The sequence below is a fragment of the Ammospiza caudacuta genome, chromosome 1 (assembly GCF_027887145.1).
Source record: "Ammospiza caudacuta isolate bAmmCau1 chromosome 1, bAmmCau1.pri, whole genome shotgun sequence".
NCBI classification, from domain to species: Eukaryota; Metazoa; Chordata; class Aves; order Passeriformes; family Passerellidae; genus Ammospiza; species Ammospiza caudacuta.
The window spans coordinates 29623736-29642393 of record NC_080593.1 but is presented as its reverse complement, the minus strand read 5'-3'; the positions used below and the strand labels follow the sequence as shown (position 1 = coordinate 29642393).

At 37.1% G+C, this 18658-nt stretch overlaps 1 protein-coding gene across 1 annotated transcript in view; it reads left to right on the top strand.

The window, feature by feature from the left end:
• The window catches only part of AGMO (alkylglycerol monooxygenase), a 185939-nt gene that overhangs the window by 51580 nt on the left and 115701 nt on the right, over nt 1-18658 (top strand). The gene's annotated exons all lie outside the window — the stretch shown is intronic.

The window sequence follows — 18658 nt, the reverse complement described above, 5'->3', positions numbered from 1 at the left end:
ACAAACAAAGTGTTCTCTCTTCAAATCAAGATGGAGTTTCAGTTTGTCCTGTTTGTACTTCCAGCAAAGTGACCAAGTGTTTAATTGTTAATCCAGACTGGTTTTAATCTTCCACAACTGAGATCCTGGATATTTTTGCTAGTCTTCTAAACACCTTTTGTGTTTTGGCAGAGGGAGTTTGTACTGCACAATCTGCTGAGCAAGGAAGCTAAAAGGTACAGCTCTCTTCATTTTCCTAGGGAAAATGTGTATTGAAATTTCCTGAGGATAGCATGTATCCTCAGAGCAGGGCTGGAGAACTTGGCCAAAAATCCCACTACTGTGGAAAGATTCTGGAAGAACAGTCTATGAGGATGGGGCAGGCCTCCTGGGAATGGCAGCATTGGGCTCAGAGTGCTTCTCCCACTGCCTAAGGTAGTCATTTGGAAAAGCCCATCTTCCAAAATATCTTCCCACTGAACGGGGGCATGAACTATTTGTCTGTTTCCTGATTAGGGGCAAGGCTGCAGCAGAAGATGAAAAAAGGAGATTCAGGTTTTGTTCCATATGCAGAGGATTATCTGTGACTTTGGGGAGGACAGTGCCTGCCCAGCCCTTGTTTCCAGGGTGTTTCCAGCCACACCAAGTACTTTCTAGAGACGCCCCAGGAGCACAGTATTTTGCAGGAACAGGATGTATTTATTTGCCAATGGATTTAGAGACTGATCACACTGGAAAATCTTGGTCTTAACCCTGGGTTACATAGATGTAATTTTTGTGTGTATCTACACTGTCTCTATGTGTATTTATACACACACATTCATGTTACCTACATACATATAACATGTACAGTTTTTCTGAGCTGGAGGCATCTGATTTAGGATAAGAAAGACAACACCAGGACAACATCACTATTTTTCTCCTACACAGAACTTAAAATTTTGATAATGCTGCTTGATTAATTCCAGCTACAGCCAATTTTGCAAGTGAAAAGTAAATTTTTCCAGTTTTTTAGGCAACACATAGAATGCTGAGAAAGGAAATTGTATATGGCAAGTTAAAGTAGCCTGGATTGCTGTTCTTTACTTCCCAACAACATACACCCACGCAAACTTTGAACTCCATTGCATCCTAAATTCCTACTGGCTGCATTTCCAAAGATTCAAATTATTTCTAATAAAAGAAGTCATCAGCCAGCATTTCCCTCTGAATTTTGGAATAGATGGTGTGACCTGCAGTTGCCAATTTCCAAAATGAATGGATGAATCATAAGAAGACACACTTTATTCTTGTTTATAATTTGAAAATGTTGGCACTTGTGTTCAGGAACTTCTTTTTTTAAAACTTAGTTTTCATTATTCACAATTTCATTATTATAAATGTGGGAAAAGTTCCTAGTGGGAAAAGAATGCTTCAGACACACAGATCCCAAAGCCAACCCCCGCACTGCAATTTTCCTATTGCCTCACATCTGGAATGTGTAACTAGCAAACTCACCCATAAAAAGAATTATGGTTGAGCAAGTTAAAAAGTTAGTATTTGATGAAGAGAGGCATTAAGTTGACCCTGATAAGGACTTCTTTTTTTTACATGAAGCCACATCTTTTTTTTTTTTTTTTAAGGAGAGAAAAAAGAAAAGACATGCTAAGTTTTAGCCTAACCCAGGAAGTTGACCCTGTTAGGAAGAGCTCAAGCTCACACAGCTGGCTTGTAATCAGGACTGACTGTATTGCACATTGTCTTGCACATGTATCCAGTTTTTCTTCCTTTAAAAAAAAATCTGTATGTTGCAGCTGAGACATGATTATTTTTTTCAGTTTATAGTTCATAGCTCATATGTAGTGAACACTGTAGTGAAGGGGTATTAGATTGGAGGTTTTGATTTTATCTTCCATTGAACATAATTATGAATTTCTGTCCTAATACTTGGAAGGAGTAAAATAAGACCAAAATCAAAACAGTAAAATTAACCTAAAATTATTATATGTTTCAAAGTATGCTAAAGTCAGCAGCATAAAAAGTGACAGGTTTAGTCGATCATTGACATAACTAAATTCAGTAAATGTATTTAAAAGATGATTTTTTTTCTTTCATAATTTCTAGTTGGACAGCGGAGAGTTATTTACAATTATGGAAACATTTGCAAACCTGATATGTCTGAAATCCTGTTTATAGTTTTTGTGTGAATTGATAAAATGTAGTTCATTACAAGTGTCTAAATGTGAGTTCATCTTCACATCAGCTATGCAAGAGTGTATCAAATGGTGAATCTAGATGTGAACATTCAATTTTTGTATTCTCTAACCTATTTTAGTAGACAACTGTCAGAGTTTATAAACATCTAGTAGAGGATGACCTGAGCCTGATTCAACAATCTTACAGTCTCTGAAAAAAAAATAATTAAAAAGAACAAATTGATCCAGTTTCCATTTACCATGGTCAAAGTTATGGATGGAAAAATTACACAAAAATTCTGTGAGTTAATAACCATTAAGTTTCATTTTTTCAAGGCTGATACTGCCAAGTATATATTTAATTCTTGCCAAAGGTAAACTCCATCCTGCAGGACCAAAGAAATGGAAGAACTGCAGGCTCACAGATCAAGTAAAATGCTTGCTGAAGAACTGTAGAACAGTAGGAAATTTTCACTGTAAACTCTAAAGAAAAATTTCTCAGGAAGTGGTAAGACAATAAGCCCACAAAGACCTACTGCATTATGAAATAATAGGAACTGAGGAGGCATTAATTGAAAGGTTTGCTTATATAAATATAACAAATGTTGATTATAAGAAAGAAATACAATCAAGCAAAAGATGTGGATCAATATCAAGCCATCTTGAACTCTTGAGAGATACCAAGGCAAAACTTTATGACCTTACTAATTCTGAAGATAAATAAATTTTTACAGATAAGTAAATTTTTACAGATGAGATCTGCACAACTGCAAAATAATCTTTTTATTAGCTACTGATGAATTTACATTAGTTTGAAGGTGGAAAATTCCTGACTGCTGCAGCTTGATGTCTAATATGTTCAGCACAAGTCTTTCAGATGTGTGCAATGAAAGCATCATTCATGGAATAGCCCTCAAGCAGGAGCATGCTATCCTGAGAGCTTAAATCCTCCCTCTCCCAAACTGGTCAGATCAGTGTGAAGACTGATTGGACCATTCTGCCTATGTGATTGCATTGCCAATCTGTAAGAGAATGCTGTAAAATATGGCTTCACATATGATTAATATATCAAATGAAATTTGCTCATCATCTAAAGTTCAAACCATCAGTTCAGCATAAAGATATTCACATCAAATGACTCTATTTGGGGAGGACACAGTATCTTTTTTCAAAATAAGTTGAATTGCATAGCAGCCTCCCAGAAAAATGCAATGTATTACATTAACCTCTCTGCAACTTTCTTTCAATAGCTCAGTTTTTGGATTTGTTTCATTTCATACAAATTCACTGATTGTTGTACTTGATGTGGTTTTGGTGGTGGGTTTCTTTCCCAGTTAAACTGCACAGAGACAGCTAAACAATTTAACAAGGACAGTATTGGTTATACAATAAACTTGGCCAAAAGAGATGCCAATGCATGAATGGGTGTCTAAAATGATTGGATGTGAACAAGAATCTGTGAATGATACAAATTTCAAGTAATTTGAATTCCAGGTATAGAGTCTGACACGAAATGTATCTGTGGTACCTATGAGCAAGATGGTAAAATAAGGGCATTTCCCTTTTCATCAGCTTTCCATTTCACTACTTTCAGTCAGGTTGTTATCTTTTGGAAATCTGAAACTGGTTTGTGCTGACAAAGAGTTTGAAAGCCATTAATATTACGGGTTTTGCTTACCTTCCCACTGTACTGCAGAAAAGGGGTCAAACATCTGAATCCTGCAGAGGCTTGGCTTTCTCAGGTCAGTGTGAGCATGTGGTGTGGGGGCTGAAACATCAGCTTCACCACTTCATTATGCTTCTGCAGTATGCCCCAATAAACAGGAAGTAAAAAACCCAGAGGAATGTAAATCCTAAAATATTTTGTACTATCTGTATATTTGACAGCCCTTTCCTGGCTGGTAGAAATCAGCTGGGAAATTAGGGACTGGTCTCCAAGGATTGATTAAAATGTCTGGAGAACTATCATGTGATGCTGGATAAAAAATCAAAGCTTGAAAAATTTGATCTATTTATTTTTAATTATGTTTTTTAAATTTAGTTTTAGTGGGATTTTAGTCTTTTATTATCTGCTATGGTTCAAGTTTGCAAATTTCTACCGATAAGGTAATGCCAACTAATTTTCATGATTTAAAGATGTGGAAGATTTTGAAAGGAAAATTTTGCCTCACTTAGGAAAAATCCCTTTGAAGAAGTTTTTGGAAAAAGCCCTCTGCATAGAAAAAAATGCTTATCTTCTCTGCAGCAGCAACAGCTTTGCTGTGCTTTAAAATTACAAAAACACCCATAAACCACAGCCCAACACCTGCTACTGGATTTTATTTGGAAATATAGCCATATGTTCACCATCCTTTGTTATTATTAAAAAATTATTATTGTAGCAGCAACTGTGTTTCCTCACTTTTGCTGTCGTGGTCTCTGAGAAAAAAAATCTAAGGGCAGGGCAGAAAACAAAGTCCCATTTTTTTTTTCTGTCCATCTTTAAATACATCAGTAGAATGTGGACATCAATTTGATCTAAAAGTCTAACCTGGGTTCAGTAGAGTGCTGTGAAGTGGCACTTTGAAAGCAGCAATAAAAGCAGCTGTTGAATCTCCTGTGTAAGTGTAGCAAAGTGATGTCTCTAATCATGTTAAGGCTGATTGAAAAACAGAGCAGAATATTACTTAACAGAAAGTTGTATTCAGGTTAGAGGAGATTCAGTTATTTAAGGATAAATATTGGAACACTTCTTGCTCTGTGTCAGGAATACCTGCAAAGTGAATCAGATTTCCATTACAATGCTCTGTTTGCTGTGGTCTTTGTCATTAGCCTAATTAAAGGATCCTTCTGAGCCCACCATGATCCTTTCCTTGCCTGTGCAACCTTTGGTGCTGCCTTGGCTTGCATGCACATTTACCTTTCAGTCTTAAAGGTCTTTTACAGCCTAAATGTTTCTATGATTCTATGCCATCAATATTGACCTGTGTGAAGTCAGGTGATTACATTCAGTTCCTGGAAGGGAGGGACTGTCTCTTGTCCTTACTTCACTTTTCTAACCACATCAAGCCCCACTTAGAGCTCTCTGCCACACCATTGTTCCTATTCTCCTCCATTCACACCCTCCCCCCTGGCATTGACTTCCCTTTTAAGTCCAGCTGCCATCTCACCCTGCCTGCTTTGTTTCTCAGGTGTGCATCAGTCCTTTCCTTGAGCTGATGCAATTTATTAATCCGCTATCCTGTCAAGGAAAGAGATATTTTTAATTGTTGCTAGGGATAAGATCCAGAGATATGGGAAATACTTGATCCACAAGTAATGTTTCATAAAGCTACCTTTATGAACATCTCTGAATCATCTTGTCTTGCTAATCTTCAAGAATGTTGTAGGAAATAAAAGATTTTTTTACTTTAATTTTGATATACATTGCATTATATTATCTTTCATATGAAATTAACAGAAGGGAAGATTTCAATTAAAAATTACTAACTAGAGAAGAGTCACAACATGTCTGTGATGAAATTTCATTTTTATTGAAGAAGCATTAATACTTTTTGAAATTGATAAATGACGCTTTACTCTGTCCATTTATACATATAGTATTAAAAATTGGGGGCATTTATGTATCTTCAGTACTTATAGTAAATCTGGATAATCCTAATACTGTTATTGGAGTGATTCATGTTAGCAAGACAATATATGCTTTTTTACTTACTCCTGCTGTCCATGGACAAACATGATTGATCAGCTTGTCACCAGTATAGCTTGTATATATATATATATATATATATATGTGGTTAATCAATTTATAAGTGCTCTCTACTTTTAATAATTTCTTTGTTCTTAAATTACGTTCCCTAGCATCTTTTCTTCCTGGCTCATTCAGCAGTACTGAGGATAGACATAGCAAATACATAGCTGATGCTTATTTATAAAGAATTTTCCCTATCCCTTCTGCTTGCCCCTGGAAACTTCTCTCTTATGACCTCAACATTTCATTCAGTCAAGTCCTATAAAATTCTATTTGTGGGAAGTACTTTTTATGAGAGAATATAGTATCATTTTCCTTGGGTTTTGGCCATTGTCTTCACAATTACTGTGGTAGATTTGGTTGCACAGATGTTGCATTTTGAGCTGAAAATTTTTCATGGCAGCTATGTAAGGCTGCCTTAATCACAACAGGCTTCCTCAGCTGTCCCTTAGCTGTGACCTATGACATCTTCACTCCCTTACTTCTAAACCCATTTCCTAATAGAACCCAGCAGATTTTGTCTATGATAAATTGTTATTCTGGGTTGCAGCTGGAGATCTCATCATACGTGCGGTGTATTCTGGGGCTTATTCATTAATCCAGAGTAGTGGCCACAGGCAAATCCCTACATGCACCCTTCAAGTTTTAGAGTTCAGTTGTGATGAAAACTGGCCTAGTAAAATTGACTATGAGTATGATCTGTCTTCACACCTCTGCTGCAAGCAGCATGTGACTGTACTGCAGGGGAATGTCATTAGGTAATATGTAGCTACATTCTTACACAGAAGTACACAAAGTATGGGATGATTATGAATGCAAAATCTTAAGTGCCTGTTGCTCAGATTTCTTGATTTTAACATTTGAATAATTTTACCTTGAAATAAGCTATTGTATTAAGAGGTCAAAATTGCAATCTCCTTGTGTGTTGTACATAAGCACCTGTCTCCTGTATTTTAAGTGATTGTGTACTGATCTTCTGGGCTGAAGAAGCATCAAATCCATCTTGATGTGTGAAGTGATAGATTGAATACTTATGGCACAAAGGAGTATTCCTGTTCTTTGTCAAGGGCTTTATCAGTAAAGATGGTCATGAATACAAGATAGTGCTTTTTGACCATGCTTTGATTGCCACAATTGAATAAGAGGGGTGAATGCTAAGCCAGAGTTTCCCATGAGGATGTTGTTGAGGTAGGGCAAAGCCATGTCTGGGAAAATCAGCAGCAATGTATAAGCTGGAGCTCCACAGGCCTTGGAGCTGTAATTTGGCCAGTCCAAAAACGTGGTTGACACCCAGAGATCAAAACATTGGACATCAATGTCTAATCTGTATAAGTTAATCCTTTTGGTATTAACAGTTGTTAATACCAAAAGGATTAATTTATATAGATTTTGGATAAGGGTTTTAGAGGAAATAAAAGCCAGAAATTCCAGGACAGAGCAGATATATTTCTCAATAATACTCTTCTTAATCTTTTCAAGTACAAACAAAGATTAGTCACTAGGCTAGTTTTTTTTGTCAAGACTTCCTCCAGCATTTTGGCTTATAACAAAAAGTTCTGAGGAAAGCCACTCTTCTAGTACTCTGCCATCTGCAAAATCTTTTCTATCCAGAAATACAAAATTAATGTGGCATGTTTCTGAAAGTGACAAGGAACAATCTTCTGGGTATTTATAGTTGGTGATAATACTGATTTATCTGAGAATGTAGTGCAAATGTTTGCCATTTGTGGTTCATTCTTCAAGATGCAAGAAAACCCCTGCACCTGTGGATTTAGTGGTGCATGAGGTCATAAACTGCATACTTCTTAGGTCATGAGGTTGGCAATTTATACATAAGCTCCTAATATGCATAGGACATCAATGGTGTGAAATTTTCTGGACTGATAGTCCAAGCAAGTTTTCTTTGTCTCACAGGTTTTATTATCTCTTGTTGTTCAAGTCTAGGACTGCAGGTCAAGAGAAGACAGCCTGTATACAGTATGTACACACTGCTGAGGCCTCAGCACATTGCAGGATTAAACCCTCACTGAAAAGCTGTTTGTTTGCTCTAGTTTGGTAAAACAAATTATGATAAGACTACTTAAACTGTCTCCAAGCTGCTGAAGTAAAATAAGGCAAAATACAGAAATAATCAATATAATAGTAAATCAGATCACTTTCTGATTTTGTGGTTTTTAATAAAAAAAATCATTACAGGAACAATAATTACTTTTTATTATTAAGCTGTATTGAAATGAAAGTTTCTAAGAAATTTTAATGAAAAGAGACTGCTCAAAAATATTTATACTTTTTAAAAGTGCCAATGCTCACACCAAAATCACTCTCTTTTTTTTTTAAAACATATCTTTGTCCCTGATTAGGCTCCTGAAAATGTGAGGTCTTTCACTTGTTTTCTCTACTGGAAGCGAAGAGAGTTGAATTAAATGTGAACAGGAGGTTGTAACCATCCTATTTATTTAGTGGTTTGGAGAATTCTCGAGGAAATGTGCTTTCTATGCTTCTGATTTTGTTCATGTTCATCTCTTGATCTAAGAGTCAATTAGGATATCAATACACTTGAAAATATGATCAAAGAGTCATAGAAGAGACTGTGGTAGCTGGCATAGAGTGTGATGGTTTTATCTTTGCTTTTGTGATTCAGTTTTTAAGTGTCCTGCTGATACTCAGACTGATGATGTACAAACATTCTGCTCTTCTCCACTGCATTGGAAACAGGGGAGAGTAAGTAGTCTACAATAAACATTTTCATTAAATTATGCAAAGGCAGAATAGAATCTGTATAAACATCTGTACATACAGTACACTAACACAATATTTAGCTGGATGATCGCACAGGATTATGGCTATGGCCTTCAGGAGAGACCCTCAACTATCTATCTCTCTATTTGGCTGCACAGTAAGTTCTTTCAGCAGTTTTTTGCATTAATGCTTATTTTATTGTTCTGAATTAATGAGACTGTCATAAAATACTGGAATATATAGCATTAACAGAGTTCTTTCAGTTGTTCAGATAGTTAGACAAAGGTTATTAATATTGTACATGGGGCAAAACAAAGACATTTTAAATCTCTGTGATTCTGATTGAAGAAAACACTTGAATACACAAATAATCACATTTATATGTGGGGAAGTCCCAAGGTGAGGACACCCTTAAGATACAACTGCTCATCTGACTTTCCTTAAAATGAGAGAATGTTGGAATATGATGAAGGCTTCCAATCTCTGAAGTTTTGCCTTACCACAACAGTGGATACATTTATAAAATAGAACAAGAAAATTCTTTGAATTCAGATACCTAAAAACTTTGAAATGTGACAAAAACCATGTATTGCCTGCCTGTTGTGACATTTCAGGGAGAGATGCAACTCTGAGAAACTTACAGTCATGTCCTGATTCTAATAATACTAGTCAAGGGTTTTTTTCCTGTGCTGCTGGCAAAGTCTCCTTATTGCCACTGATTTTAGCTCTGCTCACTTCACCTATCATTCTACTCACAGGCCAGCCCAGTATATCTAGAAGAAGTGTGCTGTGTTCTGTTTTTCACTATAAATGGTAAACAAACCAGCCAAAACTCCATACCATGTGTCAATTAAAATGTTTGCATGTCTGCAGAGCCAGGATCAAGAAAATTTGTGGAGTTGTTAAAGCTGTCCCTAAAATATGATCTGCACTGGGAGCCACAGCATATTTTGAGTTTCAAATTCTTCCTCCAGCATTCCTCTGAAATAATTATGAAGAAATTAAGCAGCAATCAATAACTATGAATATCAGTGGCTGTGGGATGAACCACATTCTATGCATGCTTTAATAGAAACATGTGAAGAGTAGGTATAGATAGTTTATACATTTTTGTGGTGTCTTCTAAGACTCTTGATAGATGTAAACTGGTACTTAGCAGTTCTTCATGTGGCCTCAATGTGCCTGCACCTGGAGTGCTTGAAGAGCTTAGACTTTAATTGACCAAGATGATATTTAAAATGTAAATAGACATAAATGCAGAATGATTTCTAAAGTGTATGATAGGCGCAGCTTGCTTTGTATTATAACGTGTGATATCAAATTACAGTGGAGAGTGTTATTTTGGAAAATAGTGGATTTCTCTGAAGGCTGGTCATAATACTGTAAGTCTTTTCACTCAGTTAACTTTTTCACTAGATTATTGGGATCTTTATAGCATCAGAGTATACCCCACAACTAGTAAAGTTTGCTTTGCTAACAGTAATCCAGATCTGCTGTCACAGAAAAGCCACAGTCATATTAGTCCAAAGTTCAAAAAGTTCACATACAAAAATTGCTTGTATAGTTTTGAAATAAATGAATGCAAATTGGAATCTTAGAGATGTTACTTTTTTCTGTGCACCTGTGAAATACCATTCTGATTTTAAATTTATTGCCTCTGAACTGTGTCACATGTTAGATGAAGGAGAGATTTAGACATGGTTGGTGAAGTTGTAAATTAATGGGTCATGCAATCTCTGTGACTACAGGTTAGTCACGCCCATTAATTTTCCTTCCAAATTTCATCTTTTAATGCAGGAAATATGGTTTGACTTCAGATTTTGTTTGTATCTAGTAGCACTTAATCCTCTAGATTAAGTTTTTGGCAATTTTGTTGGGGTTTTTTCTTTCCTTTTTTTATATGGTTTGCTATGTAATTGGTGTTTTTAAAGGCAAAACTTCTTCATTACACCTACTGGTTTCTCCTCTGCGTTGGCAGCATTGTAAATTATTAAGTAGAATTACAGACAGTGTCATGATAAGTTTTAATGTGACAATGAAGTGAGAGCATTGATCTTATGTAATTTGAGTCAGAAAAATCTGAACAGGTAAACTATTTGTAATTTCTTACAGCTGAATAGGAACATAAGTAATATTAGTAACAGAAAAAAGGCCATCTGGTCCAGCTTGCCTGAGTTTGTTTGCCTGGTTGATCATAATCTCAACCACCTGCTTTTCCACTGAGCTCTACTTCACCAGCCCTATCTAATTCCAGAAACAAATGTATCTGTCTCTTGTACACCTTTATAAATCTTTCCTTATAACTTTTAATATTCAGACCTTATGTCGTCTTATGGCACAGAAGATCCACAGAGTCTTGGAAGAGATCAGAGCTGTTAGGTTCTATAAGCTCAGTAAATGCACAGAAAGAAGTGCTCCTGATCTAAGGGTTTGAATCTAATTTCAGAGGAAGTATGTAGATGATTAGAAGCCTATTGTAATAGAATTAGCTTAACATCTATGTGGTGATGTGATTGCCCTAGCCAGTTGCAAAATGCAGATGTTTGTTTTGCTTTTAGATTTGGAAACAGACACCTATACTATTTATAATCTGTACTGATGTTATGCCAAAACATTTATTATTATTAGAGCCAAATTTTATCAAGACAATACTGTCTTTCTAGCAGTGTTGGTGGGGGAATAAGAAGAGTATTTAGTACTCTTAAACTACAGATCTTTTTTGGCTAGTAGCAGAAGAAGTAAACAAAAGGACTGTGAATTAAAATTTTCTTGGTATAAACTGATGAACAAAAAAATATTTTATTCTGACCATGTCTTTCAATTCCTACCTGCTTTATCAGACATGTTTCTAATCTATGGCATTGATTAAATAATTTGGAACATTACTGAAGTGGGATTAAAATTATTTAAACAATCACTTAAAGTTGTTACCTGTTTCTGAAAGATCATGTCTATTTTTATATCCTTCAAGCTCCTTATAAGCATATGTGAATTTACTGTTTTGATGTATTTCAGCAGCTGTCTCTAAGTTAGGTTTGCTTGTGTTTCTACAATGCCCCCCTACTGCCTTTTTTCTTAAATTCTTCTTTTCCCCCGCTTTTTTCTGCCTGGAGGTGAAATAAAGAAGGTTCCTGTGCTATAGCCACTGTCTTAGATGTTGTGATATTAGAACCTGCCAGTTTTACTGATTTGATTATCTATGTCCTGATTCCCTAGTGTAAGCTCCTAGCAATACCTCTGGAGTTTTGGCTAAAGAATATTCTTAGCCTGGACTGGCAGAGCTGTGCTCTGCTTCCCTCTGGCCATTGTTTTGCTGTCACTGAGGGTCTCTTGGCTGGGAATTTGAAAAAAAAAATTGCTGGGATCTTCCATCAAATACTAATTTTGTGGTGAGATGAACACAGGGTAGTCCTTTAACTTAAAAGGTTTGAAAGCTCCCATGCTGGATATAGAGATAATGGATACTGGAGTGCATATAAAATATCCTATGAAATTATACATAAATGCATACTGTTCAGTATGTCTTAACACACTGTAAAACTTTGTACTTACAAGTATGTTTTCCATAAAAAAATCAACACTTTTCAGATAAAGATTCTCCGTTTCCCTCTCCTCCCCTGCTAATAGTAGGTGGAGATTGGCTGTGGAGTAATAGGACTTTTTTGGTAGACTAGAGTTGAGTTTGGCTCGACAGCACACTCGTTTTGGGTCAGTTCTTTTGTCTAACAAAGGATTTTAAGCAGAGATCTCAAAGCAGCAAAAAAACCCTTCTGTTTTTATATTGAAAATGAAATACACTACCCTTGCCAGATAATAATCACACTGTATAGAGTAGAGGAGCCTATTTTTCTTAGGCAGATCTGTTTCCTATATACAACTTCAGTGGTTGAGGTAAGCCTGCCGTCTAGTATCCTGCACTTCATAGCTTTAGTGCTGACTTTTGTGTGATTGGAAAGTACAAAGTACAATAGTTGCATCCTGCATTGAGCTTGTTCTGTAGCTTAGAGCAAAAAGATAAAGGATAAAAAATGAATGAATTTACAGTGTACAAATGTCATAATTAATCAGCTAAAAATCTTTTTTTTCCATACTTGCTATTTTCTCTCTCTGAAATCCTTTTATTTCTGTTAGCTCTGGTACTAATTATCCAGCCACTAGCTAGCTATTGGTCTTCAAAGTCAGAAAATGCAACATCATTCAGGAGACATGTGGCTGCCAAACCCAGTGAGCATGTAGGAGTAGTGCCTTTACAGGTCAAGTGCTAGAGCTGCTCTTTGACAAATCAGTCTGAATTAGCATCATAGGAGTCTGTTGGTATTCCTGCTCCCCCGCACCTCCGGCTTCATCTGTTAGTGCTTGGTGTTGCCAGCCATTGTTTTGCACTCCCAGACCTGCAATCTGTTTCAGTGCTTGCTGGTAGTGCAGGAGCACCTTCAGCTCTCCAAACTTATTATCAGAACTTACAGCACACGTTGAAATGAACCCCACACATGAAACTCTACGGCACATAGTTTCACCTGTCTCCTGCTAGTAATCATTTATCAATATTTTGGGGAAAGAGTAAATGTAATAGAAAGTTACTCTTCTGACTGATATTTGTATACTGATACTCCTGATATTTGGGGTTCAAGAGTTAGCACAAGTAGCAAGGGGCACTCAGTAAAAGGCTTTCTTAAAGACTGTTTCATGCCTTTTGGTTAAATGTGAGAATGTTGCCAGTGCCTGTATCCCTGTGGATGGCTCCAATGTTCAGACCTTTTTGTATAGTCCTAATTTAGGCTCATGTCTGCTCCCTGCTGAAGAGACAGGACAGGGAGTGATGGGAGATAAAACCTTGAAGATAGCATTCTGGTGCTAGAGGCATCCTCTTGATAATCCCAGCTGACACACTTAGGAGTGCACTCTACCAAGCAGATCCCAGCTTGATGGAGTATGGAGGCAAATTTGTACCTTTCTTCTTCACATTTAAATTGAGGCAGCCTGCTTTGACTATTAACTGTGTTCTGCTCTCTTTATCTAATCTATTTCAATGGATTCCATGTCCTTCTTGTTAGAATGATAAATGAAAAAGGCTATTTAAGTCTTAGCATGCTTAATAGTGTCCAGAGCATCCATTACAGATGCAGCCATAGGTAATTGCTTGATGGATACAGAGGATCTGTGGTCAACTATATGCTCTGAGGAAAGGGAGCATAAAATAAGTACTGACAACACTGGTCCAAATGTAGTTTGTGGAAGGACAAGTCTCTTAGCACACATCACATATGCTATAAATGAAGTGGATGAAGTTCCAAATACAATGGAATTGCCACTGCTTAATAAGCACAAGGCTTTCCCAATATGTCTGTAAATCTGTAAATCTAGTCTGCATTTCCACACATCTGTCATTCAGGAGCTTAGCTGAATAAGAAATTTAAAACACTTTGGAAGAAATTGGAAGAGAAAAGTGGAGAGCCAATTCCTTTTTTTATACCAAAATAAATTGACTTACCAGTTAATTCTTACTGTATCTAGTTTGAAAAAATGACCAACCAAATAAATGAATGCAGGAATTCAGCCTAAAAGGTAAAGGATACATGAAGGGGCCATGGATATTTCCTTTGAAAAAGTACGTTTATGTTTATGCTTTTAGGTTGGAAGACTTGAAATCATTCCAGTTCTTCCTTTTTTTTTCTTTTTTTCACCCTTGAGTGTGTATTTCCCTATCATTTTTTTGAATATATTGTTCTGAGGGGCAAAAAAAGTAAGTTTAATGTGTCTCAGCTACTATCAGTTATTGTTTTCTTCCTAATATCCTCCAGCTTTATGTTGCTTTAATGTATACACATTCAGAGTTTTGAACGTTGTGGGAAAAGGTTTCACTGGTATCCATTCTTGCCATTAAAGTGCTTCCCTTCTGAATATTGCCTGCCAAAGTATGTGGTATCCTGCAGAGCAAGAGGATGAGGACATAGATTGCAATGAAGCTGAACAGTTTGCACTTCCTAACAGTGACACCAGACATCAATCTTTTGTAAAGACAGCCCAGAATACCAGAGGAGAACTCTCAAACTAAACCCCCACACTAAAAAACAAAAGGAGAATTATCTCTTTTTTTTCCCCATTTCATTTCAGCAATTTCCTTCTAAGATCCTCCAAGATGAATATGTTCTCAAATTGCATAAGCTGACATTTCAGTGGCTGAGACTCTTTTGGGGAAAGAAAAAAAATAAATTGAAAGACTTGAAGTAAAACTTGAGTTTTAGAGTTTTAGATTTTTTAAAGTAATTTCTCTTTTTCCTTTTAAAGTTTTATTTAATTTAGTCTCAGTTCTTTTTTTATCATCAGGCTAATGAATACAGTGCTAATTCTGTTACAGCTAATGCACTTCACACGTTCATGCCACAGTTTGACCTCAGTATTCAGTAACACTAAGTTACACAGGTTGGCAAGTGCTCAGAATTAAAGACTGCCAGGGCTGTCATTGCCCATACTGGGGGAAGCTTAAGTCAAGTCTGCAGCTTGTATAAAGTGGCACAGACTTATAGAAGTCATTTTGAAACAGCTGCTGGGGATCTTCTTTACACAGAAATTTGTTACAGGTTTTATTTTAATGCATAAGTGTAATTTCACAACACGATGATTTAGGGTTGTGAAATTCATGAGCCATATTCTCCTCTTTGTAGTAAAAAAGGAGCAGAAAACAAAGTGCTACAAAAAGTTTCTGCATCAATGAATTGCAGAAGTTAAAATATGGTGTGTCACTCAGTCAGGAGGCTGCGAGGTGTAAGGTGGATAAACCTTGTTATAACCAGGAGAAACCTTCACTGAATAAAGGGTATCTGTAAAAAATTGAGGCCAGTATTTGTGGAAAATGCTTGATAGGGCTTGGAACTGGGTTCTCAAAGAGGATTTTATGCTATAATCTGGTTATCCTTGAAAGTGCCATGGCACCATTTTTTTCTTTTTTTTTTTTAAACAAATCAGAGCTGTTTTAACACTTTTACACGTTAAAGAATCTGTTATGAAGTCCTTAACAACTGAAAGACAGAATACCTGAATCAAGCTTTATACACATGTGAAAGAGACAAGTGAAAGTGCAACAGCTACTGCCATCATGGTTCCTGATGGTGTAGAGACTCCTGTCTTTACAGAGGATTGTCCAGAGCTCAGGGAAACAAAGCTTTGACCAGCCACAGAGCTGCTCCAGACAACAAGGGCACTTGAAAATTGGCTTCAGGAAGGTGTGAGGAACAGGCTGGTCAGGCAAGTTGTTGTAGCAGAATTTTTGTGAGACCTACTGTGGACTGAAAGACTTGGCAAATGTTCCACTATTTTCAGAGTAAACTTATATAGACAGTACTAAGACATAATCCCTATTGTATTTTTCTTAATTTTTTTAATGTTTCCTATTTGTCTTTGTGGAAATGTCCAAATCCAACAATTGCGTGCTAAAATTGCTTTGAATCCTTTATCTTCTCAGTATATTTTCACACAAAGGAATGCGCGTTCATTTTCTGTTAGAATTATGAGTGAAGTCAGATATTGAGTCACTGTTACTTATTTCTGAATCTTACCTGATAGCCTTTATTCCTTTGTAGCTTTTCATGGTGTATGTAGAAACAGACTGTTCAGTTCCTTGAAACTGTGTGAAAAGCTCATGGGCCTTGAGTTAACACTGTCCTAATGTAATAACTGAGATTTTTACTCTGATTTCCATGGATATAACAATGCTGCAAGAAGTTTGACTCGTGTAGCTGAGTTTCCAAGAGAACTGCTCCTACTTGTTTCAAGAGACTGATTCTTTGGGTGTGCTGTGGCTTTTTCTAGCCTTCCTGTTGATGTCCCATGCTTATGAGGATGCCAGGAAATAACATGAGGCGTGTATGGGTTGAGAGGACCATTATTTTTGACATGGTGAGCCTCTGCTTTCCTAACCACATGATCTTTTAAATATTTTACAGATTCAGAAGCGTATCTGGGTATAATTCACAGTCCCCTGGATTCTTGCTAGAAGGGGATAGGATCTGGCCTGTTGTTTATTCTGGGTAGCATGTGTAATACTTTGGCTTATCTTGGTTCTTCCCACGTTTCCCCAGACCATTCTGCATCTTAAGTTTTGCAGATCTTATTGTGGACTTTTTTGTGTGGGAGCAAATTTGTGTTTTCAACTGGTATGGCAGCAGATCAAGCAGGAGGTTTTGGCTTGTGCATACATTCTGGAGGCAGGTTTTGTGGAAGGTTGCTTGAATTTTTGGCTTACAAACCATGGGAGTATATACCATGTATTACTTGATTACAAGTTAGCCCACTCACTAAATACTTTGCTGACCACATAGAGTAACATAAGAAGAAGGCTGAAAAACAGATAATCCTGACTAAAGCTCAGAAAGAACACATCTCACATCCCAGAAGGATCAGATGCTGAACACCAAGTGAAATTTACTAATTAAACTGTTGAATTGTGATTGTACAGACCACAGGGTGTTTCTTGGTAACATAATGTTCTTTTGATACTGGCTTTGTGACAGGCTGTATGATTGCCTGTCCTGGCATTACCTGGATAGAACAACGTGCATTTCATTGCAAAATGACCAAGGAGGACTAGGTAATACTGAGGCTGAAAAAATGCTTTTGAGTTGTTCCCCCTTGTTCTGACACACCAACTTCATGAGCAATGGCTGACATTTTAAACAGTGGTGGAACTCCTACTTTCTAAAGGCTGAGAACTGCTCTGGGTCAGAAACATGCACAGATAGGTGCTTCTCAAGAAAAATAAGAAAAAGAGAAAGGTTAAGAAAATTGTTTGAAGGTCTATAGTAAATCAAATCTAGTTCACCACTTGAGCTTGGGTCTGTTTACAAATGTGATAATCTTGAGAATAAAAACTGCTGAAACTCACTGTAGCCAGGGCCACAATTTAAGAAAAATGTGTCTTATTAAAAAAAACAAACAAACAAAAAAAAAAACCAAAAAAACCAAACCAAAACAAAAAACACTAAAACAAACAAAAAAAAGTGTACATTTCCCTGTATACATGCTTCCTTGTGTGTGGTATATAACAGAGCCTTCCAGATAAATTCCTTGGATCCAGTTCTGTTCTCATTAAACCCGCACAGCTCTGTGCTAACACTAACGTAACCGAGGAAAGAATTTTTCCTATAAGAATTATATTTCTAATAAGCAGGAAGCAGAGCTTTTTGGCAAAATCAGTTATCCTGCAACTCTGCCTGAAGAATACTAAAACAAAAAAACATAAAGCAAAATTGGCTCAGAAGAGTCACAAAATAGGGGCTACACCATAACAGACTGAACAGAAGAGTTCCACTGCAGTTCATATCTTCTTCTGTTGTGGAGATGATAGCTAATCTGTTAGATTCTGGTTTTATGTGAGGTGGATCCCAAATAGGTCCCACAATACAGGCTTTTTGGCAACTTTCATTAAAATAAATCCAGTAATTGTCCTTTCCAGTAACAAAATTTAAGTGGTACTGTATTGCAGGGGTTGCTTGTGCATTGCAAGTGTAGAATCAGAGAGGGAATAAGATTCTGTGAAAAAGCTCTGCATGAGAAGGGATTTATTCAATTTCTTAAAAAGCAGCAATAGTACACTGAATTGGGAAGAGCTGTTGGCTCCCTTCAAGGCAGAGGCCCTGCAGCGGTATCTTGCCAAATTAAAGGTCTGGATGATCATCAGCTACAGGAAGTTTAACAAAGACAAGTAGTGAATTCTATACCTGGACCAGAACAGCCCTGGATGTACAGACAGACTGGGAAATGAGAACCTGGAGAGCAGTGCCAGGAAAGGGACCTGGGGGTCGTGGTTGATGTCAGGTTGAACACGAGCCAGCAGTGCCCTGGCAGCCAGGAGGGCCAACCCTGTCCTGAGGGGCATCAGGGACAGCATGGCCAGCTGGGCAAGGGAGGGGATTGTCCTGCTCTGCTCTGAGCTGGGACAGCCTCACCTCGAGTGCTGGGGGCAGTTTTGGGTGCCACAGTATAAAAAAGACATTGAACTGTTAGAGAGTGCCCAAAGGAGGGCAACAAAGACGGTGAA